This window comes from Pseudophryne corroboree, chromosome 4 (assembly GCF_028390025.1).
Source record: "Pseudophryne corroboree isolate aPseCor3 chromosome 4, aPseCor3.hap2, whole genome shotgun sequence".
NCBI classification, from domain to species: Eukaryota; Metazoa; Chordata; class Amphibia; order Anura; family Myobatrachidae; genus Pseudophryne; species Pseudophryne corroboree.
The window spans coordinates 35,744,826-35,771,616 of NC_086447.1; positions in this window are offsets into that span (position 1 = coordinate 35,744,826).

The following is a 26,791-nucleotide window of genomic DNA, read 5'->3' on the forward strand; positions in this document are numbered from 1 at the left end:
ACGGTAGTCCACGGCTGTAGCTACCTCTGTGTCGGCAGTCGCTCGTCCATCCATAATTGTATACCACCTACCCGTGTTTTTTTTTTATTTTTTTTTCTTGATACATACTATAGTAGCTTACTTTAGCAGTCTGCGGTGTTGAGCTGACAGTGTCCAGCAGGTCCGTCATTACATAATAAATATATATACCTGTCCGGCTGCAGTACTAGTGATATTATATATATATATATTAATAATTTCATCTCATTATCATCCAGTCTATATTAGCAGCAGACACAGTACGGTAGTCCACGGCTGTAGCTACCTCTGTGTCGGCAGTCGCTCGTCCATCCATAATTGTATACCACCTACCCGTGGTTTTTTTTTTTTCTTTCTTCTTGATACATACTATAGTAGCTTACTTTAGCAGTCTGCGGTGCTGAGCTGACAGTGTCCAGCAGGTCCGTCATTACATAATAAATATATATACCTGTCCGGGTGCAGTACTAGTGATATTATATATATATATATATATATATTAATAATTTCATCTCATTATCATCCAGTCTATATTAGCAGCAGACACAGTACGGTAGTCCACGGCTGTAGCTACCTCTGTGTCGGCAGTCGCTCGTCCATCCATAATTGTATACCACCTACCCGTGGTTTTTTTTTTCTTTCTTCTTGATACATACTATAGTAGCTTACTTTAGCAGTCTGCGGTGCTGAGCTGACAGTGTCCAGCAGGTCCGTCATTACATAATAAATATATATACCTGTCCGGCTGCAGTACTAGTGATATTATATATATATATATATATATATTAATAATTTCATCTCATTATCATCCAGTCTATATTAGCAGCAGACACAGTACGGTAGTCCACGGCTGTAGCTACCTCTGTGTCGGCAGTCGCTCGTCCATCCATAATTGTATACCACCTACCCGTGGTTTTTTTTTTCTTTCTTCTTGATACATACTATAGTAGCTTACTTTAGCAGTCTGCGGTGCTGAGCTGACAGTGTCCAGCAGGTCCGTCATTACATAATAAATATATATACCTGTCCGGCTGCAGTACTAGTGATATTATATATATATATATATTAATAATTTCATCTCATTATCATCCAGTCTATATTAGCAGCAGACACAGTACGGTAGTCCACGGCTGTAGCTACCTCTGTGTCGGCAGTCGCTCGTCCATCCATAATTGTATACCACCTACCCGTGGTTTTTTTTTTCTTTCTTCTTGATACATACTATAGTAGCTTACTTTAGCAGTCTGCGGTGCTGAGCTGACAGTGTCCAGCAGGTCCGTCATTACATAATAAATATATATACCTGTCCGGCTGCAGTACTAGTGATATTATATATATATATATTAATAATTTCATCTCATTATCATCCAGTCTATATTAGCAGCAGATACAGTACGGTAGTCCACGGCTGTAGCTACCTCTGTGTCGGCAGTCGCTCGTCCATCCATAAGTATACTAGTATCCATCCATCTCCATTGATTACCTGAGGTGCCTTTTAGTTGTGCCTATTAAAATATGGAGAACAAAAATGTTGAGGTTCCAAAAATAGGGAAAGATCAAGATCCACTTCCACCTCGTGCTGAAGCTGCTGCCACTAGTCATGGCCGAGACGATGAAATGCCATCAACGTCGTCTGCCAAGGCCGATGCCCAATATCTTGGTACAGAGCATGTAAAATCCAAAACACCAAATATCAGTAAAAAAAGGACTCCAAAATCTAAAATAAAATTGTCGGAGGAGAAGCGTAAACTTGCCAATATGCCATTTACCACACGGAGTGGCAAGGAACGGCTGAGGCCCTGGCCTATGTTCATGGCTAGTGGTTCAGCTTCACATGAGGATGGAAGCAATCAGCCTCTCGCTAGAAAAATGAAATGACTCAAGCTGGTAAAAGCACAGCAAAGAACTGTGCGTTCTTCGAAATCCCAAATCCACAAGAAGAGTCCAATTGTGTCGGTTGCGATGCCTGACCTTCCCAACACTGGACGTGAAGAGCATGCGCCTTCCACCATTTGCACGCCCCCTGCAAGTGCTGGAAGGAGCACCCGCAGTCCAGTTCCTGATAGTCAGATTGAAGATGTCAGTGTTGAAGTACACCAGGATGAGGAGGATATGAGTGTTGCTGGCGCTGGGGAGGAAATTGACCAGGAGGATTCTGATGGTGAGGTTGTTTGTTTAAGTCAGGCACCCGGGGAGACACCTGTTGTCCGTGGGAGGAATATGGCCATTGACATGCCTGGTGAAAATATCAAAAAAATCAGCTCTTCGGTGTGGAAGTATTTCAACAGAAATGCGGACAACAGGTGTCAAGCCGTGTGTTGCCTTTGTCAAGCTGTAATAAGTAGGGGTAAGGACGTTAACCACCTCGGAACATCCTCCCTTATACGTCACCTGCAGCGCATTCATCATAAGTCAGTGACAAGTTCAAAAACTTTGGGCGAAAGCGGAAGCAGTCCACTGACCAGTAAATCCCTTCCTCTTGTAACCAAGCTCACGCAAACCACCCCACCAACTCCCTCAGTGTCAATTTCCTCCTTCCCCAGGAATGCCAATAGTCCTGCAGGCCATGTCACTGGCAATTCTGTCCTCTCCTGCCTGGGATTCTTCCGATGCATCCTTGCGTGTAACGCCTACTGCTGTTGGCGCTGCTGTTGTTGCTGCTGGGAGTCGATGGTCATCCCAGAGGGGAAGTCGTAAGACCACTTTTACTACTTCCACCAAGCAATTGACTGTCCAACAGTCCTTTGCGAGGAAGATGAAATATCACAGCAGTCATCCTGCTGCAAAGCGGATAACTGAGGCCTTGGCATCCTGGGTGGTGAGAAACGTGGTTCCGGTATCCATCATTACTGCAGAGCCAACTAGAGACTTGTTGGAGGTACTGTGTCCCCGTTACCAAATACCATCTAGGTTCCATTTCTCTAGGCAGGCAATACCGAAAATGTACACAGACCTCAGAAAAAGAGTCACCAGTGTCCTAAAAAATGCAGCTGTACCCAATGTCCACTTAACCACGGACATGTGGACAAGTGGAGCAGGGCAGGCTCAGGACTATATGACTGTGACAGCCCACTGGGTAGATGTATGGACTCCCGCCGCAAGAACAGCAGCGGCGGCACCAGTAGCAGCATCTCGCAAACGCCAACTCTTTCCTAGGCAGGCTACGCTTTGTATCACCGCTTTCCAGAATACGCACACAGCTGAAAACCTCTTACGGCAACTGAGGAAGATCATTGCGGAATGGCTTACCCCAATTGGACTCTCCTGTGGATTTGTGGCATCGGACAACGCCAGCAATATTGTGTGTGCATTAAATCTGGGCAAATTCCAGCACGTCCCATGTTTTGCACATACCTTGAATTTGGTGGTGCAGAATTATTTAAAAAACGACAGGGGCGTGCAAGAGATGCTGTCGGTGGCCAGAAGAATTGCGGGACACTTTCGGCGTACAGGCACCACGTACCGAAGACTGGAGCACCACCAAAAACGCCTGAACCTGCCCTGCCATCATCTGAAGCAGGAGGTGGTAACGAGGCGGAATTCAACCCTCTATATGCTTCAGAGGTTGGAGGAGCAGCAAAAGGCCATTCAAGCCTATACAACTGAGCACGATATAGGAGGTGGAATGCACCTGTCTCAAGCGCAGTGGAGAATGATTTCAACGTTGTGCAAGGTTCTGCAACCTTTTGAACTTGCCACACGTGAAGTCAGTTCAGACACTGCCAGCCTGAGTCAGGTCATTCCCCTCATCAGGCTTTTGCAGAAGAAGCTGGAGACATTGAAGGAGGAGCTAAGACAGAGCGATTCCGCTAGGCATGTGGGACTTGTGGATGGAGCCCTTAATTTGCTTAACAAGGATTCACGGGTGGTCAATCTGTTGAAATCAGAGCACTACATTTTGGCCACCGTGCTCGATCCTAGATTTAAAACCTACCTTGGATCTCTCTTTCCGGCACACACAAGTCTGCTGGGGTTCAAAGACCTGCTGGTGAGAAAATTGTCAAGTCAAGCGGAACGCGACCTGTCAACATCTCCTCCTTCACATTCTCCCGCAACTGGGGGTGCGAGGAAAAGGCTCAGAATTCCGAGCCCACCCGCTGGCGGTGATGCAGGGCAGTCTGGAGCGACTGCTGATGCTGACATCTGGTCCGGACTGAAGGACCTGACAACGATTACGGACATGTCATCTACTGTCACTGCATATGATTCTCTCACCATTGAAAGAATGGTGGAGGATTATATGAGTGACCGCATCCAAGTAGGCACGTCAGACAGTCCGTACTTATACTGGCAGGAAAAAGAGGCAATTTGGAGGCCCTTGCACAAACTGGCTTTATTCTACCTAAGTTGCCCTCCCACAAGTGTGTACTCCGAAAGAGTGTTTAGTGCCGCCGCTCACCTTGTCAGCAATCGGCGTACAAGGTTACATCCAGAAAATGTGGAGAAGATGATGTTCATTAAAATGAATTATAATCAATTCCTCCGTGGAGACATTGACCAGCAGGAATTGCCTCCACAAAGTACACAGGGAGCTGAGATGGTGGATTCCAGTGGGGACGAATTGATAATCTGTGAGGAGGGGGATGTACACGGTGATATATCGGAGGATGATGATGAGGTGGACATCTTGCCTCTGTAGAGCCAATATGTGCAAGGAGAGATTAATTGCTTCTTTTTTGGGGGGGGTCCAAACCAACCCGTCATTTCAGTCACAGTCGTGTGGCAGACCCTGTCACTGAAATGATGGGTTGGTTAAAGTGTGCATGTCCTGTTTATACAACATAAGGGTGGGTGGGAGGGCCCAAGGACAATTCCATCTTGCACCTCTTTTTTCTTTAATTTTTCTTTGCGTCATGTGCTGTTTGGGGAGTGTTTTTTGAAGGGCCATCCTGCGTGACACTGCAGTGCCACTCCTAGATGGGCCAGGTATTTGTGTCGGCCACTAGGGTCGCTTAGCTTACTCACACAGCTACCTCAGTGCGCCTCTTTTTTTCTTTGCGTCATGTGCTGTTTGGGGAGTGTTTTTTGAAGGGCCATCCTGCGTGACACTGCAGTGCCACTCCTAGATGGGCCAGGTCTTTGTGTCGACCACTAGGGTCGCTTAGCTTACTCACACAGCTACCTCATTGCGCCTCTTTTTTTCTTTGCGTCATGTGCTGTTTGGGGAGTGTTTTTTGAAGGGCCAGCCGGCGTGACACTGCAGTGCCACTCCTAGATGGGCCAGGTGTTTGTGTCGGCCACTAGGGTCGCTTAGCTTACTCACACAGCTACCTCATTGCGCCTCTTTTTTTCTTTGCGTCATGTGCTGTTTGGGGAGTGTTTTTTGAAGGGCCAGCCGGCGTGACACTGCAGTGCCACTCCTAGATGGGCCAGGTGTTTGTGTCGGCCACTAGGGTCGCTTAGCTTACTCACACAGATACCTCATTGCGCCTCTTTTTTTCTTTGCGTCATGTGCTGTTTGGGGAGTGTTTTTTGAAGGGCCATCCTGCGTGACACTGCAGTGCCACTCCTAGATGGGCCCGGTGTTTGTGTCGGCCACTAGGGTCGCTTAGCTTACTCACACAGCTACCTCATTGCGCCTCTTTTTTTCTTTGCGTCATGTGCTGTTTGGGGAGTGTTTTTTGAAGGGCCAGCCGGCGTGACACTGCAGTGCCACTCCTAGATGGGCCAGGTGTTTGTGTCGGCCACTAGGGTCGCTTAGCTTACTCACACAGCTACCTCATTGCGCCTCTTTTTTTGTTTGCGTCATGTGCTGTTTGGGGAGTGTTTTTTGAAGGGCCAGCCGGCGTGACACTGCAGTGCCACTCCTAGATGGGCCAGGTGTTTGTGTCGGCCACTAGGGTCGCTTAGCTTACTCACACAGCTACCTCATTGCGCCTCTTTTTTTCTTTGCGTCATGTGCTGTTTGGGGAGTGTTTTTTGAAGGGCCAGCCGGCGTGACACTGCAGTGCCACTCCTAGATGGGCCAGGTGTTTGTGTCGGCCACTAGGGTCGCTTAGCTTACTCACACAGCTACCTCATTGCGCCTCTTTTTTTCTTTGCGTCATGTGCTGTTTGGGGAGTGTTTTTTGAAGGGCCAGCTGGCGTGACACTGCAGTGCCACTCCTAGATGGGCCAGGTGTTTGTGTCGGCCACTAGGTTCGCTTAGCTTACTCACACAGTTACCTCATTGCGCCTTTTTTTTTCTTTGCATCATGTGCTGTTTGGGGAGTGTTTTTTGAAGGGCCAGCCGGCGTGACACTGCAGTGCCACTCCTAGATGGGCCAGGTGTTTGTGTCGGCCACTAGGGTCGCTTAGCTTACTCACACAGCTACCTCATTGCGCCTCTTTTTTTCTTTACGTCATGTGCTGTTTGGGGAGTGTTTTTTGAAGGGCCAGCCGGCGTGACACTGCAGTGCCACTCCTAGATGGGCCAGGTGTTTGTGTCGGCCACTAGGGTCGCTGAGCTTAGTCATCCAGCGACCTCGGTGCAAATTTTAGGACTAAAAATAATATTGTGAGGTGTAAGGTGTTCAGAATAAACTGAAAATGAGTGTTAATTATGGTTATTGAGGTTAATAATACTATGGGATCAAAATGACCCCCAAATTCTATGTTTTAAGCTGTTTTTTAGGGTTTTTTCCAAAACACACCCGAATCCGTAAAAAAAAAATCGGTGAGGTTTTGCCAAAACGCGTTCGAACCCAAAACACGGCCGCGGAAACGAACCCAAAACCAAAACACAAAACACAAAAATTTTTCGGCGCTCATCACTAATAAATACATCAGTTACTGAGAGAAGGAGGCCCTAATTTGCACACCTTAATTAGGTAATGAGGTGCTACTCTGCTTGAGACTTATACAATTTTTCCCTCTGTACATTGAATTAAGTCTCAAGCAGAGTAGCACCTCATTACCTAATTAAGTTGTACAAATTAGGGCCCCCTTGCCATAGAAAGTAAGCAAGAAAGCTTTCATTAATCAATAAATAATAACTAGATTAGAGGCCTATAGGAGTTGAAGTATGCATGTAGTGTGAGGCAGGTGAAGAAAGGAAGGATTGATATATAATTTATGAGGGAGGAGGGTCTAGAGAAATACATGACAGCCTGGGATTTCCCACCAGACTTGGATTCCAAATAAAAAACAAATTGTCAACATTAGAGATGAGCTGGTTCGGTTCTGAGACCCGAACCCCCCAAACTCCACGTGTTTTGTACGGGTCCGAGGCAGGCTTGGTTGTTCCCGCCTGACTCGGAATACCCGAACGAGGCAAAATGTCATCATCCTGCTTTCGGATTCTCGCGAGATTCGGATTCCATAGAAAGAGCCGCACGTCGCCGCCATTTTCACTCGTGCATTGTAGCGGGTACAGAGAGGATGTGGCTACGCTCTCTCAGTGGCAAATATCAATATCAGTGCTCAGTATCAGTGCCTATTGCTGCTCAGTAATAGTTACTAGTACAGTGTCTCTCTTGTGCTGCATCTTGCTGCTGTAGGGTGCTGTGGTAGTTGTGTCCTGTGACTGTGCATCTGTCATCATTATTCCAGTCACAGTGGTATCTGGGGGGTGACAATTTCAGAGTGCTTTTGTGCTGCTCGGTAATACTAGTACAGTGTATTGTGCTGCATTGTGCTGCTCAGTGTCAGTTCTACGTAGTATAATCAGTGCTCACTATAATCAGTGCTCAGTATCATCAGTGCTCAGTATCAGTGCTCAGTATCATCAGTGCTCAGTATCAGTGCTCAGTATCATCAGTGCTCATTATCATCAGTGCTTAGTATCAGTGCTCAGTATCATCAGTGCTAAGAATAATCAGTGCTCAGTATCATCAGTGCTCAGTATTAGTGCTCAGTATCATCAGTGCCCAGTATCATCTGTGCTCAGTATCAGTGCTCAGTATAATCAGTGCTCAGAATAATCAGTGCTCAATATCATCAGTGCTCAGTATCATTGCTCAGTATCATCAGTGCTCTGTATAATCAGTGCTCAGTATCATCAGTGCTCAATATCATCAGTGCTCAGTATCATTGCTCAGTATCATCAGTGCTCAGTATCATCAGTGCTTAGTATAATCAGTGCTCAGTATCATCAGTGCTCAGTATAATCAGTGCTCAGTGTCTTGTGATGCTCAGTAATACTACATTACTAATACTAGTACAGTGTTATGTGCTGCATCTTGCTGCTGTAGGGTGCTGTGGTAGTGTCCTGTCACTGTGCATAGGTCATCATCATTCCAGTCACAATGGTATCTGGTATCTATCTAGTGGTATCTAATTCCAGACATTACTGCCGTCTAATTCCATATATATTACTGGCATATAATTCCACACATTAAAAAATGGAGAACAAAAATTTGGAGGGTAAAATAGGGAAAGATCAAGATCCACTTCCACCTAGTGCTGAAGCTGCTGCCACTAGTCATGGCAGAGATGATGAAATGCCATCAACGTAGTCTGCCAAGGCTGATGCCCAATGTCATAGTAGAGAGCATGTAAAATCCAATAAGCAAAAGTTCAGTAAAATGACCCAAAAATGTAAATTAAAATCATCTGAGGAGAAGCGTAAACTTGCCAATATGCCATTTACGACATGCAGTGGCAAGGAACGGCTAAGACCCTCTCCTGTGTTTCTCATGACTAGTGGTTCAGCTTCACATTACGATGGAAGCACTCATCCTCCCGCTAGAAAAATGAAAAGAGTTAAGCTGGCAAAAGCACAGCAAAGAACTGTGCATTCTTCTAAATCACAAATCCCCAAGGAGAGTCTAATTGTGTCGGTTGCGATGGCTGACCTTCCCAACACTGGACGGGAAGAGGTGGCTCCTTCCACCATTTGGACGCCCCCTGCAAGTGCTGGAATGAGCACCCACAGTCCAGTTCCTGATATTCAAATTGAAGATTTCACTGTTGAAGTACACCAGGATGAGGATATGGATGTTGCTGGCGCTGAGGAGGAAATTGACAAGGAGGATTCTGATGGTGAGGTGGTTTGTTTAGGTCAGGCACCCAGGGAGACAACTGTTGTCCGTGGGATGAATAAGGCCATTAACATGCCTAGTCAAAATACAAAAAAAAAAAAAAATCATCTCTTCGGTGTGGAATTATTTAAACCGAAATGCGGACAACTGGTGTCAAGCCATGTGTTGCCTTTGTCAAGCTGTAATAAGTAGGGGTAAGGACGTTAACCACCTAGGAACATACTCCCTTATACGTCACCTGGAGTGCATTCATCAGAAGTCATTGACAAGTTCAAAAACTTTGGGTGACAGTGGAAGCAGTCCACTGACAATTAAATCCCTTCTTCCTCTTGTACTCAAGCTCCTGCAACCACACCACCAACTCCCTCAATGTCAATTTCCTCCTTCGACAGGAACGCCAATAGTCCTGCAGGCCATGTCACTGGCAAATCTGATGATTCCTTTCCTAACTGGGATTCCTCTGAAGGATTCTTTAGTGTAACGCCAACTGCTGCTGGCGCTGCTGTTGTTGCTGCTGGGAGTCGATTGTCATCCCAGTGGGGAAGTCAGAAGACCACTTGTACTATTTTCAGTAAGCAATTGACTGTCCAACAGTCCTTTGCAATGAAGATGAAATATCTAAGCAGTCCTCCCGTTGCAAAGTGGATAACTCAGGCCTTGACAACTATGTTGGTGTTAGACATGCGTCCGGTATCCACCGTAAGTTCACAGGGACTTAGAGAATTGCTTGAGGTAGTGTGTCCCCGGTACCAAATCCCATCTAGGTTCTACTTCAATAGGCAGGAGATACTGAGAATGTACACAGACGTCAGAAAAAAGTGTCCTCAGTGTCCTAAAAAATGCAGTTGTACCCACTGTCCACTTAACCACAAACATGTGGACAAGTGGAGCAGGGTAGACTAAGGACTATATGACTGTGACAGCCCACTGGGTAGATGTATTGCCTCCCGCAGCAACAACAGCAGCAGCCGCACCAGTAGCAGCATCTTGCAAACGCCAACTCGTTCCTAGGCAGGCTACGCTTTGTATCACCACTTTCCGTAAGAGGCACACAGCTGACAACCTCTTACAGAAACTGAGGAACATCATCGCAGATTGGCTTACCCCAATTGGACTTTCCTGGGGATTTGTGATATCGGACAATACCACCAATATTGTGCGTGCATTACATGTGGGCAAATTCCAGCACGTCCCATGTTTTGCACATACAATTAATTTTGTGGTGCATAATTTTTTGATAAATGACAGGGGCATGCCGGAGATGCTGTCGCTGGCCCGAAAAATTATGGGCCACTTTCGGCATTCAGCCACCGCGTGCCGAAGACTGGAGCTCCAGCAAACACTTCTGAACATGCCCTGCCGTCAGCTGAAGCAAGATATGGTAACGAGTTGGAATTCAACACTCTATATGCTTCAGAGGATGGAGGAGCAGCAAAAGGCCATTCAAGCCTATACATCTGCCCCTGATATAGGCAAAGGAGGGGGAATGCACCTGACTCAAGCGCAGTGGAGAATTATTTTTATGTTGTGCAAGGTTCTCCAACCCTTTGAACTTGACACACGTGAAGTCAGTTCAGACACTGCCAGCCTAAGTCAGGTCATTCATCTCATCAGGCTTTTGCAGAAGCAGCTGGAGAGATTGAAAGAGGAGCTAAAATGGAGTGATTCCGCTAAGCATGTGGGACTATTGGATGGAGCCCTTCATTCGCTTAGTCAGGATTCACGGGTGGTCCATCTGTTGAAATCAGAGCACTAAATTTTGGCCACCGTGCTCGATCCTAGGTTTCAAGCTTACGTTGTATCTCTCTTTCCAGCAGACACAAGTCTGCAGATGTTCAAAGACCTGCTGGTGAGACAATTGTCAAGTCAAGCGGAACGTGACCCGCCAACAGCACCTCCTTGATTTTCTACCGCCACTGGAGTTGCCAGGAAAAGGATACAATTTCCAAAACCACCCGCTGGCGGTGATGCAGGGCAGTCAAAAGCAAGTGCTGACATCTGGTCCAGACTGAAGAACCTGCCAACAATTACTGACATGTCGTCTACTGTAACTGCATGTGAATTTGTCACCATTGAAAGAATGGTGGAGGATTATATGAGTGACAGCATCACTGTAGGCATGTCAGACAGTCCGTATGTATACTGGCTTTATTTTACTTAAGTTAACCCCCCTCCAGTGTGTACTCCGAAAGAGTGTTTAGTGCAGCCGGTCACCTTGTCAGCGATCGGTGTAGGAGGTTACTTCCTGAAAATGTGGAGAAGATGATGTTCATCCAAATGAATTATAAATTCCTCCATGGAGACATTTACCAGCAATTGGCTCCAGAAAGTACACAGGGACCTGTGATGGTGGATTTTAGTGGGGACAAATTAATGCTCTGTGAGGAGGAGGATGTACACAGTGAAAGGGGTGAGGAATCAGACGATGAGGATGAGGTGGACATCTTGCCTCTGTAGAGCTAGTTTGTGCAAGGAGAGATTAATTGCTTCTTTTTTGGTGGGGGCCCAAACCAACCAGTAATTTCAGCCATAGTCGTGTGGCAGACCCTGTCGCTGAAATGATTGGTTTGTTAAAGTGTGCATGTCCTGTTTATACAACATAAGGGTGGGTGGGAGGGCCCAAGGACAATTCCATCTTGCACCTCTTTTTTTATTTATCTTTGCAACATGTGCTGTTTGGGGACTATTTTTTTAAATGCCATCCTGTCTGACACTGCAGTGCCACTCCTAGATGGGCCAGGTGTTTGTGCCGCCCACTTGGGTCGCTTAGCTTAGTTGTCCAGTGACCTCGGTGCAAATATTAGGACTAAAAATAATATTGTGAGGTGTGAGGTGTTCAGAATAGACTGGAAATTAGTGGAAATTTTGGTTTTTGGGGTGAATAATACTATAGGATCAAAATGACCCCCAAAGTCTATTATTTAAACTGTTTTTGAGTTGTTGTTTTTTTAAAAACACACGAATCCAAAATGCAAAATCTAAAAGGGTGTTTTTGCCAAAACGCGCCCGAATCCAAACACGACTGTGGAACTGAATCCAAAACCAAAAAACAAAACACAAAAAATGCCCGCAGCACATCTCTAGTCATCATCCATCTGATCTTGCAGTTCTTGTCCTTTGTCCAGGATGTGGGCAATAAAGTGGAAATTAAATATATTTAATTAATAAAATATTTGGTTGTTTATATTTGTCAAACACATACATATGTGGTACATACTTTGTGTAAAGCCGGCTGAGGCAACTAAAACCTACACACTTAGATAACGAACTACAGGTTGAGTATCCCATATCCAAATATTCCGAAATACGGAATATTCCGAAATACGGAATTTTTTGAGTGAGAGTGACATAGTGAAATCTTTGTTTTCTGTGGCTCAATGTACTCAAACTTTGTTTAATACAGAAAGTTATTAAAAATATTGTATTAAATGACCTTCAGGCTGTGTGTATAAGGTGTATATGAAACATAAATGAATTGTGTGAATGTACACACACTTTGTTTAATGCACAAATTTATAAAAAATATTGGCTAAAAGTACCTTCAGGCTGTGTGTATAAGGTGTATATGTAACATAAATGCATTCTGTGCTTAGACTTGGGTCCCATCACCTTGATATCTCATTATGGTATGCAATTATTCCAAAATACGGAAAAATCCCATATCCAAAATACCTCTGGTCCCAAGTATTTTGGATAAGGGATACTCAACCTGTATCTTAATTTCCGAATTTTTGTAAGTACTACTTCACCCATCTAATCACACAAAAACAAATTACAAACCTTTTTTTTTCACGAGCCTTGAAAATTGCATGACATTATTGCCATTCTGCAAAGTATTCTAAGAGACCCAGTGGCAGTGAGGCAGATCATTCAGAAAAACTTTTCACATCTGATCTGGACTGAAGGAACTGCCTATAATTATTACTGACATGTCTACTGTGACTGCATACGGTTATCATTAAAAAAATGGTTAATGATTATTTTAGTCATAGCAATCCAAATAGGCATATCAGGCAGTCTGTTCCAATACTGGCAGAGAAACAAGCTAATTTGGTGGCCCTTTCAAAAACTGTCTTTGCTTTACTAAAGTTGCCCACCCTCCAGTGTGTACTCAGAAAGAGATTTCAATGAATCCAGGAACCTGGATGTACCGTATACTGGGGTACAGTACAAAATACAATACATATTTTTTTTTATATTATTAATTTTTTTAAACACTGGGGCAGAGCCTGGATAGATTGGTGGACAGAACACAAAAAAACCTAGTCACTGAAAGGCGAGGCAGCAGCCCCTGGATGTACAGTATACTTGGGTACAAAACAAAATATTTTATTTATTTTCATAATACTGGGCCAAAACTCCTGGATGGATAGACAGAACACACCTAGATGGACGGAGTAGCAACAGCCCTTGGAAGTATATACTGGGAGGGTAGACACAGCACAAAATATAATAAAGGAATATTTAAAAAAATGACACATTAGGCCCGGCTCAAAATTTCAGTTCACAAAAAAGATGATTACGGCAAATAAGAAAAAAAGCAGTATTTTAGATGCTGTAATCATGATTTCAATTTATTGTTTTGGATCAAATTCTCAAATTCCTCAAAGATATATTTGATATGTAGAAGGTTCGATATACAAGTGTGGATGGTTCATTTATATAAATTTATTTTAAATTTAGTTCATTTATCATTTTTATTGATACTGTTAATTTTAATTCATGACAATGTGGTGATAAAAAGAATTATGAAAATAGGAAAAGAAGTTATAACATAAGAATATGAGCAATGGACACAGCACTCTGAAATGGATGGAGCATGCCTGGATATACAGATGGAGTATCCGTCATTTCACCCGGCCGAGGCACAGGCGTGAACTACCGGCATGACTAGCCGATCCATCCACCTAGTCATGCCAAGAGTGCACAAGCCGCTTCCCATTGTAAGCATCTCTGTCTGGGCGCGTGCCCAGGGCCGGATTAACAATGGGGCGGATGGAGCTGCAGCTCCAAGCCTCCCATTGAAAATAGGCCCATAGATCCCCTGCAGTGCAGCCAGCGCTGACAGGAGAAAAAAGATCCTGTCATCACCCCACCCCTGATCGGCTGGCCAAAGTCCGACTCCCGACAAGCGACAACCCCAGGGATTGTCCAGAAGGGGCTGCTTCCCCTGTCTGCATCTGCCTGAGGCTCCGCCCCCTGTCCCGTCCGAGGCTCCGCCCCCATTCCGGCAGAAGCTCCGCCCCTGCACTCGATGTGTCACTGGCAGCACATAGGAAGCCTCTTCAGTTTGCCCTGTCTGGTGTGCGGCTGCTGCACATAATAAGTAGAACAGTAGGACAGCAGAAGAGCAAGGTAGGTGGTGGGGTGTCATAACTTCAGTACATATATTAGAGAACAGGGGGCATAAGTTAAATAATTATATTGTAATAAAAGGGGGGGGCAGGAAGTTCAAGTTACACAAATATATAAAAAGGGAGGTTAGTGGGCATAAGTTAAATATAAGGAGGAACAGGGCCACAATTTTAATATAAAGGGAGTCACTCAGGAAACACAACTTAAATATAAAAGGGCGGATATGGGTACAAAGTAAATATATATCGCGAGGCAAGTGACAATATAAGTACTGTATGTAAGGGGGCATGTGGCATAAATTAATAAAATCATATCTTAATATATTATTTAAGATGAGGTAGCGACATAAGTTAAATATATAAGTGGAGGATGGGCACAAGTTACATTTATATATTATTGGGGACAGAAGGCACAACTTAAAAATAAATGGGGGGGTGCAGGTGGCAGAACAATATTATCTAACACTGGGACAGTGGCATAAGTTAACTATTACCCTTTTTCCGCTAGAAGTCTTGGGTCTGACCCGGGATCTGGAACACGTTTACACTGCACCCGGGGGCAGTCTCGTCTGGCCGGTGCTTGGAGATGACGTCATCTCCAAACGCCTGGAAAACCAGCAGATCGAGACCCTCTGTGCATGGCCCGGTCCCATTAGGCCACGCCCCCAATGTGATGCTGCCCACTGTCACGCTGCTCCCAGCCAGCGCTGCTGTCTGCATAGCAGGACAGACAGCAGCACTGATAACATACTCTTCCCCCCCAACCGCCTGCGGGACACTGCAGTCAGGGAGGAATGGGCTCAACATGCTGTAAACGGGTCCTGGGTCGGATGACCCGGGTAACCCGTTTACACTATACCCTTACCCGGGTCATTCCCGAGTCCAACCCAGGTAGCTACCAGGGTTTGATTCCCGAATAACTTGATCTGGGTTTTTTCAGAGGGAGACGTTTTTACTACCAAAACACCCAGGTCAATGTGTGCCCTCATGCAAAAAACAGTTTTTTTTGAGCTAGTGGAAAAGGGGTATAAATAAGAGAGAACTGGAAGCTCACAATAAAAATATATGTGTGTGCAGGGTACACAAATTGAATATGTAAGAGGAGACCAGGGCTACAACTTAAATATGTATATATATATATATGAAAGGGGAGGGCATGTGACATAAATAAAGTACACATTAATTAAGCATAAAAGGGAACAGGTCGCACATATTAATGAGACATTATGGGCCTGATTCAGTATCATTAGCAGAAGTGCGGAGATCGCTATTTGGCGATTTCCGCACTTCTGAGAATGCATATCGCTGTGGGCATGCGTGAGGAGTTAGATTGCGATCGTACGCAATGTAAGTCCCGGTGTGGGCGGCGTTTTGGGGTCGGCGATGCAGGAGTGCAGTGCAGGCAACGGAGGTGGGTCCGGACCGTTTGTGGGGCAGGCTGTGGTGGCTGCGTAATGTTAAATGCAGCCACTGCAATCCAAAACATGGTGGCCCGGAAACTGGCAAGGGATTTCCCTTAAAATGCGATTAGCGAAGGACCCGGCATTCGAGGCGGCCTAGCCCTGTGCTGGGCGGCCCTCCGCATGCTAGAGAAAGTTTTCATTTTGCGATTTTTCGCAAGACTACAACACAAGCTGAATCCATGCCTATGTAAGGAGTGAAGGCAGGTGGCATATAAGAATTAAATACTGTATACATATTTATTTATAGGGAAATTACACAAAAATGAAAATGGTTCATGTTATTTAACCCCAGGTATTGGCAGAGTTTGGGTATGAGTCTAACTTAATGTAGGATGTGCTTGAGGGTGGTATTCAGTATGCCGGCTGTTGGTATCCTGGCGCTCAGTATACCGGCACTGGAATCCCGACACCTGACATATCGACAACTATTCTCCCTCTTGGGGGTCCACAACCCCCCTGAAGGGAGAATAAATAGTGTGGTGCGTGTGCCCGCAGCGTGGCGAGCCTGCAAGGGGTTCCTTTGCGCCCGCCCAGCTGTCGGTATGCCGCCGTTCAGGATCCCGGTGCCAGTATGCTGGCTGCCTGGATCCCGTCCGCCGGCATACCATACTACACCTGTGCTTGGTATTGCTATCATAGAACGGAACTTGTGTCAATAATCTGAAAATGTATTATAGAGGGGTGGAGTTCTCTCATGTCAAAGGTTATTTATGTATAATAAAGTTACAGATGACTCAACTTATTCACAGCACTGAGGTTGTGGTTTGATTTCTACAATGGTTCTGTGTGGAGTTTGTATATTCTCCCCATACTTGTGTGCATTTCCTTTGGTCGCAATGTTCATCTGTGACTGCAGGCTAGTAAGCCTGAGTTTAGCCAGACTAGCAGACGCTGTGCGGCTTGCGTGGCCAAGGAAACTACGTCAGGGACATAGCCCTTGGCCTCGCCACTCCCTCTGAATGCCCCTGCCTGTCAATCAGGCAGAGACGTTAGCATCCCTGCAAACACACCAGGCTCAGGGGTCTCCTCTCCCATATTTAAGTGGTGCCTATGCTAGTAAGTTTATCTGTGTTTTTTTGTGTCAGTAAGTGGTATCTGAGTAAGTATGTGTGTGTCAGTAAGGGGTATCGATCATTTAGTGGCGTCTGTCTCAGTAAATGGTATCTGTGTCAGTAAGTGATGTCTATCATGTGTGTCAGTAAGTGGTATCTGTCAGTAAGGGGTATCTGCGTCAATAAGTGTGTGCATCAGTGTGTCAGTAAGTTTGACTGTTAGTATGTTTGTCAGTAGCTGGAATCTGTGTCAGTAAGGGGTGTCTGTGTTAGTAAGTGGTATCCATAAGGGGTGTTTGTGTCAGTAAGTGTGTTTGTCAGTAAGTGTGTATGTATCAGGGTACCATGTCAGTAAGTGGAATCTGTTTTATTAAGGGGTGTCTGTGTCAGTAAGTGGAATCTGTTTTTGTAAAGGGGTGCTGTGTCAGTAAGTGGAATCTGTTTTAATAAGGAGTGTCTGTGTCAGTAAGTGGAATGTGTTTAAGTAAGGGGTGTCTGTGTCAGTAAGTGGCATCTGACAGTAAGGTGCGTTTGTGTCAGTAAATTGTATCTGTGTCATTAAGGGATGTCTGTCATTAAGCATGTGCCAATAAGTGATGTCTGTGTCCACAATGGGTACAGTATCTGTCAGTAAGTGGTGTCTGTATCAATAAATGTGTGTATCGGTACGTGTTTGTCAGTAATGTACTGTATGTCAGTATGTGTCAGTGGTGTGTGTGTGTCTATATCAGTGTGTTTGTGTCAGTAAGTGTTGTCTGTGTTGATAAGTGTGTCACAGGAGCCCTCAGTTCCCTGTCTACTCTGTATTGCCCCCATCTTTTCTAAACTTTCCATATCTGCTCTGTTTTGCCCCATCATTGCCCTTCATCCTTCTTTGCATGTTATATGGCGGTCACTGTGATGCTCCATGCTTGATATTGTGGTCACGGAAGTTCTGTATTATATGGTGGTCACAAAGTTTTTCTTGTTATAGTTAACTATGAAGTGGTAAAACACTAGCTATGATCTTCATGGAGATAGCCACACCCATGGCACAGGCCACACCCCCTATTTAGACCACACCACACTTCAAAGGTACACAATAGGCCCTTCATAAATTTCAGCTCCAGGCCCATGCGAACCTTAATCTGGCACTGCGCGTGCCCACTCGGACAGAGACGCTCCCCACTCAAGTGAATGTGGAGTGTCTCTGTACGGGCGCACATGCCCATCCAGATGGAGATGCTCACAGTGACTAGGTGCGCCCAGGCAGGCATGCCTAATCACAGATGGCGCCTGAATAATGGAGGCTTCATCTGTATACAGCACAAAATAAATAAATAAAAAATGTCATTTATTTTGGGTGGACTGATAGAACACCTCTAGATGGATGGAGCAGTTGCAATCCCTGGATATATACTGGGATGACACAGCACAAAATATGAATTTAAATCAAAATATATTATTTTTTATATCACACACCGGCGGTTACAGTGTCCCACAAATGAGTCAGAAATATATACAATAATGACACACTGCAGTTGACTGCACCAACAGTGTTGCATAATACGTTAATGAGCAGGGAACAATATTCTGCGGTCTGACTGGCAGTGTCACAGTACTTATGAAAATAAAATACAAATAGTTTAGTACACTGGGGTACAGCACAAACAAACAATTTTTTTTTAATAATTTTAGTGTTTTTCTTTTTAGCTTTTATTATTTTACACTGGGGCGGAGCCCCTGGATGGATGGACAGATCACCCCTTTCAGATAACGCAGGCAGAGAAAGCACCCCTTTTTCAGATGCAGAAGACAGACAGAGCACCTTTCTTTCAGATACAGCAGGCAGAGAGAGCACCCCTTTTCAGATGCTTTTTCACCCGATGCTTTGGTGAAAAAGGGGCAGGGCTTCATGTGAATGGGTGGAACTTAATTGGAGGGGCGGGGCTTTATGGATGGCATCCATTTTTCAACTATTGAAGTGCCGAAAAGGGAGCGAGGCTTTGCAGGAAAGGGCGGTGTTTCCTGTCCCGACAACCATTATTTTTGTCACTTGGGGTGTGTGGGAGGTGCAGGCTGCCTCCCAGGGAGTGCTGTGCCTACAGTGCTGGCTTCTACACAGTGACAGGGCCAAGTGCTGCACATAATATAGCAGTGCATCACTTGGCTCCTGTCACTGTGCTAGAGGTGGCATTTTGGTGTCACCCCTCAGCGGGTGAATCCCGGGACTGGGACACACACCCCGCACCTTTTTGTGTTGCCACTGCAGAGAGCACCCTTTTTTCAGATACAACAGAAAGGAAACACCTCTTTCTCAGACACAGCAGACAGAGAGATCACCCCTTTTTAAGATACAGCAGACAGAGAGATCACCCCTTTTTAAGATACAGCAGACAGAGAGAGCACCCCTTTTTCAGATACAGCAGACAGAGAGATCACCCCTTTTTCATAATACTGCAGACAGAGAGAGCACCCCTTTTTCAGATACAGCAGACAGAGAGATCACCCCTTTTTCAGATACAGCAGACAGAGAGATCACCCCTTTTTCATAATACTGCAGACAGAGAGAGCACCCCTTTTTCAGATACAGCAGACAGAGAGATCACCCCTTTTTCAGATACAGCAGACATAGAGATCACCCCTTTTTCAGATACAGCAGACAGAGAGATCACCCCTTTTTCAGATACAGCAGACAGAGAGATCACCCCTTTTTCAGATACAGCAGACAGAGAGATCACCCCTTTTTCAGATACAGCAGACAGAGAGATCACCCCTTTTTTAGATACAGCAGACAGAGAGAGCACCTCTTTTTCAGATACAGCAGACAGAGAGATCACCCCTTTTTCAGATACAGCAGACAGAGAGATCACCCCTTTTTCAGATACAGCAGACAGAGAGATCACCCCTTTTTCAGATACAGCAGACAGAGAGATCACCCCTTTTTCAGATACAGCAGACAGAGAGATCACCCCTTTTTTAGATACAGCAGACAGAGAGAGCACCCCCTTTTTCAGATACAGCAGACAGAGAGATCACCCCTTTTTCAGATACAGCAGACAGAGAGATCACCCCTTTTTCAGATACAGCAGACAGAGAGATCACCCCTTTTTCAGATACAGCAGACAGAGAGATCACCCCTTTTTCAGATACAGCAGACAGAGAGATCACCCCTTTTTCAGATACAGCAGACAGAGAGATCACCCCTTTTTAAGATACAGCAGACAGAGAGAGCACCCCTTTTTCATAATACTGCAGACAGAGAGAGCACCCCTTTTTCAGATACAGCAGACATAGAGATCACCCCTTTTTCAGATACAGCAGACAGAGAGATCACCCCTTTTTCAGATACAGCAGACAGAGAGAGCACCCCTTTTTCATAATACTGCAGACAGAGAGAGCACCCCTTTTTCAGATACAGCAGACAGAGAGATCACCCCTTTTTAAGATACAGCAGACAGAGAGAGCACCCCTTTTTCATAATACTGCAGACAGAGAGAGGACCCCTTTTTCAGATACAGCAGACATAGAGATCACCCCTTTTTCAGATACAGCAGACAGAGAGATCACCCCTTTTTCAGATACAGCAGACAGAGAGATCACCCCTTTTTCATAATACTGCAGACAGAGAGAGCACCCCTTTTTCAGATACAGCAGACATAGAGATCACCCCTTTTTCAGATACAGCAGACAGAGAGATCACCCCTTTTTCAGATACAGCAGACAGAGAGATCACCCCTTTTTCAGATACAGCAGACAGAGAGATCACCCCTTTTTCAGATACAGCAGACAGAGAGATCACCCCTTTTTTAGATACAGCAGACAGAGAGAGCACCCCTTTCAGATACAGCAGACAGAGAGATCACCCCTTTTTTAGATACAGCAGACAGAGAGATCACCCCTTTTTCAGATACAGCAGACAGAGAGATCACCCCTTTTTCAGATACAGCAGACAGAGAGATCACCCCTTTTTCAGATACAGCAGACAGAGAGATCACCCCTTTTTCAGATACAGCAGACAGAGAGATCAACCCTTTTTCAGATACAGCAGACAGAGAGATCACCCCTTTTTCAGATACAGCAGACAGAGAGATCACCCCTTTTTTAGATACAGCAGACAGAGAGAGCACCTCTTTTTCAGATACAGCAGACAGAGAGATCACCCCTTTTTCAGATACAGCAGACAGAGAGAGCACCTCTTTTTCAGATACAGCAGACAGAGAGATCACCCCTTTTTTAGATACAGCAGACAGAGAGTTCACCCCTTTTTTAGATACAGCAGACAGAGAGATCACCCCTTTTTCAGATACAGCAGACAGAGAGATCACCCCTTTTTCAGATACAGCAGACAGAGAGATCACCCCTTTTTCAGATACAGCAGACAGAGAGATCACCCCTTTTTTAGATACAGCAGACAGAGAGATCACCCCTTTTTCAGATACAGCAGACAGAGAGATCACCCCTTTTTCAGATACAGCAGACAGAGAGATCACCCCTTTTTCAGATACAGCAGACAGAGAGATCACCCCTTTTTTAGATACAGCAGACAGAGAGAGCACCTCTTTTTCAGATACAGCAGACAGAGAGATCACCCCTTTTTCATAATACTGCAGACAGAGAGAGCACCCCTTTTTCAGATACAGCAGACATAGAGATCACCCCTTTTTCAGATACAGCAGACAGAGAGATCACCCCTTTTTCAGATACAGCAGACAGAGAGATCACCCCTTTTTCAGATACAGCAGACAGAGAGATCACCCCTTTTTTAGATACAACAGACAGAGAGAGCACCTCTTTTTCAGATACAGCAGACAGAGAGATCACCCCTTTTTCAGATACAGCAGACAGAGAGAGCACCTCTTTTTCAGATACAGCAGACAGAGAGATCACCCCTTTTTTAGATACAGCAGACAGAGAGTTCACCCCTTTTTTAGATACAGCAGACAGAGAGATCACCCCTTTTTCAGATACAGCAGACAGAGAGATCACCCCTTTTTCAGATACAGCAGACAGAGAGATCACCCCTTTTTCAGATACAGCAGACAGAGAGATCACCCCTTTTTTAGATACAGCAGACAGAGAGATCACCCCTTTTTCAGATACAGCAGACAGAGAGATCACCCCTTTTTCAGATACAGCAGACAGAGAGATCACCCCTTTTTTAGATACAGCAGACAGAGAGATCACCCCTTTTTTAGATACAGCAGACAGAGAGATCACCCCTTTTTCAGATACAGCAGACAGAGAGATCACCCCTTTTTTAGATACAGCAGACAGAGAGATCACCCCTTTTTCAGATACAGCAGACAGAGAGATCACCCCTTTTTCAGATACAGCAGACAGAGAGATCACCCCTTTTTTAGATACAGCAGACAGAGAGATCACCCCTTTTTTAGATACAGCAGACAGAGAGATCACCCCTTTTTCAGATACAGCAGACAGAGAGATCACCCCTTTTTCAGATACAGCAGACAGAGAGAGCACCCCTTTCAGATACAGCAGACAGAGAAAGCACCAATTTTTTAGATACAGTAGACAGAGAGAGCACCCCCTTTTTCAGATACAGCAGACATAGAGATCACCCCTTTTTCAGATACAGCAAACAGAGAGATCACCTCTTTTTCAGATACAGTAGACAAAGAGCACCCCTTTCAGATACAGCAGACAGAGAGATCACCCCTTTTTCAGATACAGCAGACAGAGAGATCACCCCTTTTTTAGATACAGCAGACAGAGAGATCACCCCTTTTTCAGATACAGCAGACAGAGAGAGCACCTCTTTTAGATACAGCAGACAGAGCACCCGCCCCATGGCACGTCACCCAGTACTGAGATAGACACGTCCGTCCAGTACACTCTTCAATGCCGGAGTGAAGATGGCGCTGATTACCAGGGACTTATATAGAATAGAGAACCTGCGGGAATCCGAAAGGGGGATTATGACGTTTTGGCTTGTTTTGGGATCTGAGTAAGCAGAGAAGTACCGATCTGGACTCTGATCCCGGTTTGGATTGGGAAGTTCGGGGGGGTTCGATTCCCAGGGAACCATACCCTTTCATGCCTAATTCAAACCTGCTGCAAGATTGTTATTTCAAATGCAGCAAACAAAGATTTAGGTAACAATGTACAGTATGGACCAAAACTATAGTTCAATGTAATGACTTTTGTCCCATGGCTCTACCATCTCCCAGCGCTGAGATATTTGCATTTGCGTAAATGCCTAGAAACATGGAAATCGCTTACTACCATGATTTAAAGAAGGCTTCCATTTATAAAAGGAAGCATGTAAAAGAAAATACTGTATATTTGTGGTTTTCACCTGTAAGCATAGGGGTGATTATTACTTCTTTTTTTTAAATGGTCAAGTAACCAGAACATTCTAAAGTAAACCACCCTAGATGTACTGACAGTATTATTATTATTATTATTATTATTATTATTATTATTCATGTGTTTCTCTACAATATGGCACTTATAAGTATATGTTTGCATTTACTGTAGCTTACCATTTATAGGTACAGTACCTGAAGGGGTACAATTTACACATCAGACTTTAGTGAATACAATTTGCATTTACTTTACTTGAAAAACAATAATGAGAATGATTTCTACAAATAAAATCAGATTATTGGGTCATAGCTGTTAGTCATTTATTTTTTACATTTTATGTACTATACGTAGATGGATTTACTTGGATGTATCTTGTTTAGGGGGTTAGAACTAATTGAGAAATGTGGATCATTTTCTTTTTAAATAAATTTTCAGTATATGATACACAGGTTATTATCCATAATAGGAAATACAAATATGTTAAGTACAATTATAAGTCTGTAAAGCAGATGACCATTTTGACTCCTTTAAAACTAAAACAGTTGATGAATAAAGTGCAGTAAAGAAAACAAAAATTTATGAGGTTGATACTTAGCGAGGGTAGGTGAACAGACTGAACCTATGTGTACATCATTTGGTTTCAGACAAATCTCTTTCACTAAGCGTGGGGTAAGTACTATTGCTTTCTGGTAATAATGATGGGTAAAATGAAAAAAAAAAAAGAAGGGCGTGAGATTCCACGCTAGATCTCCCCTCAATTCACTGCAGTGTACAAATATACTGCTAGGAATACTTGAGGAGATATATGCTTATACTGAGAACTTCCAGTAAAAGTTATTAGGTTACAGGATCCAAAGGGGTATGGGACTCAGGGTTGACAGTGTCTAGGTCGACACCCAATAGGTCGAATCCTATTGGTTGACAGTGGCTATGTCAACATTAGAAATAGGTCAACACAGCAATTAGGTCGACATGAATAAAGGTCGACTTGAGTTTTTCATCTTTTTTTGCTGTCGTTTTCTTCGTAAAGTGACCGGGAACCCCAATAAGTGCACCGTGTCACCTCGCATGGCTCACTTCACTCGCCGTGCTTCGGGCTAGGAGTCTCGCTCCACTACCGCTGCGCTCCGCACAGGTTACCGTTCCCAACCGCAGTCCATATGGATCATAAAGTATGAAAAAGTTCAAAAAAAGAAAAATAATTTAAAAACTCTTGTCGATCTTTTGGCATGTTGACCTAATGGTCGTGTTGACCTATTTTTAGTGTCGATTATTCACTGTTGACCAATGGGTGTCAACCTAATGGATGTCGACCTTAGTGGTGTCGACATAGAGTCTGGATACCGATCCAAAGATACCTGGAATCCTATTCTGTAATTAATAGGGTTGGTGGTGCTCCCCAGAGTCGGCAATATATGCAAACTCAAACTGGAGAAAAAGAAGACTATTTTTGGGGGCATTCCTACTGAAAACAAAGTTAATTACGCCACAAAGAAATTAATGAATAAAATGTTTTATGGGATATATATAAAATTGAGGTCTGTGGTTGGCGGGAGAAAAAACTTATAATACGTTTTTCACAAAATACACCTGACAAAAACAGTAGTAAAAACACAGTGAATAAATCGATCTAAAGTTCCAATTATTTGATAGGTTTTAGGTCATGTTTTAGCATACATTTACCTGCTGAAGTTGCTTGTATAACAATGCTGAAATTGGTTCTATACACATTCCCAAAAAGTACATAGTTAAACAAATTAAAGACATATGAGGGTAAAGATATGCTGGTGAAAACATAGTACAGATAAATTATGTACTATACTTAATATCTGAAATAAAATTATTTCTTGAATGCTCCTTAGCAAGATATAAGTGTATGAAATATAATCATTTTTCATGTGGTCTTATTTCAGTTTAAATCTGTATTGTATAGTTGTTTTGATACTGCCAACTGCTCTATTAAAGTGTCTCACACAGAGAAGTATAATGTATGATTACAGCTGTTAGGTAAGCATAGCTTAATGGAAGTGGCAAAACCCATGTGGAATACTATTTGTGGTAAGTCCATGGAGTGGCCACGCCCTGCTTTATCAAAGGTCTACAACACCTGGTATTCCATGTGGGTCTCCCATCCAAATACTAACCGGGCCAGATTAGAGTGGGTGTGTCCAGTGTGGAATGGTTGTAGGTATACATACAATCCTACCACACTGGACACACCCACTCTCGGAGCATTCAAGAAATTATTTTATTTCAGATATTAGGTATACTACAGTACATAGTATGTGTTGTATATAATGTATATTGGTATTTATGTTGGTGTACTGTATCTGTGGAAAACTAAGGGTGGTGTCACATGGGCACTATTTATCTCAAAATTACTGCACAGCTTCTATGTAATCACTTCCAGATTTACTATAAATGTCTATGAATAAAAATGTTTTTTAAACCTTGACTTCAACAATTTGAACAAGTATCCCAAGTGCTCAATAAAAACTATCTTCTATTAAAATCCAAAAACTCTTCAACAGCACGTGCCAATTCTTTTACCACAGTCAGCTGCCTAAGATAAGCAAGGGTATGGGTCATTGGCTCAACCACACTTAGGACGACAGTCATTAGGCAGACCACTATTGGTAGACATGCAGTAGCTTGACATGGTCTATAGGTCGACATGTGCTTGGTCGACATGGAAAAAAGTCGCCATGAGTTTAAAAAAAAAATTGGACTCGTTTTCTTCATAGAGTGACCGGGAACCCCATTTAGTGGTCCAGGCAAGGTGCCTCACTCCGATAACGCTGCACTTGGGACAGGTTACCGTTCCCAATTATAGTCCACGTGGATTGTAAAGTATGAAAAAGTTGGAAAAATTAAACAAATTGTGAAAAACTCATGTCGACTTTTTTTTCATGTCGATCTAGCACATGTCAACATAGAGACCATGTCGACCTTGCAACCTTGTCAACCTACTGTATGTTAACCAATAGTGGTTGACCTAATGACTATCGACCTAATTACTGTCAACGTAACAACCGTATCCTGAGAAGCAAGAACCATGAATAATAGACCCAGGACACAATAATTTACTGCTGTAAGGAATGCAAAGATTTTTGTGATGGGAAAGATGGAGGACAGAACAGCATCAGACTACTGACCCTCCAATCTTACCTGTATGAGGCGTTAATACATAACCAAGAGAGTGCAGTGCCCACGGCAATACAAAAGTACAACTCAGGACCAAGGAGGACCAAGTTACGGACGTAGGGATGCTTGAGATCAAAAGGCCAAAGACTACGGTAGGTGCATTATTCTTACTTACTACTTCCTACTGCTCTATCTGACTAGACTAGCAGACGTCAGTCACTACTAATCCTTAGAAGGCATGACATGGACACAATGGGGGTCATTCCGACCCGTTTGCAGGCAGCGGTTTGTCGCTGCGGTGCGAACAGGTCCGGAATGCACATGTGCGGCGTCTGCACTGCGCATGTGCGACGTTGCCCGGCGACAGGGGTCACCGGGTTACATTGCGTCATACGAAGAGAGCGGTCGCAGAGCCGACCACAAAAAGATTGACAGGAAGAAGGCGTTCCTGGGTGGATCCGGACCGTTGCCTGCAGTTTTTCGGGGAGTGG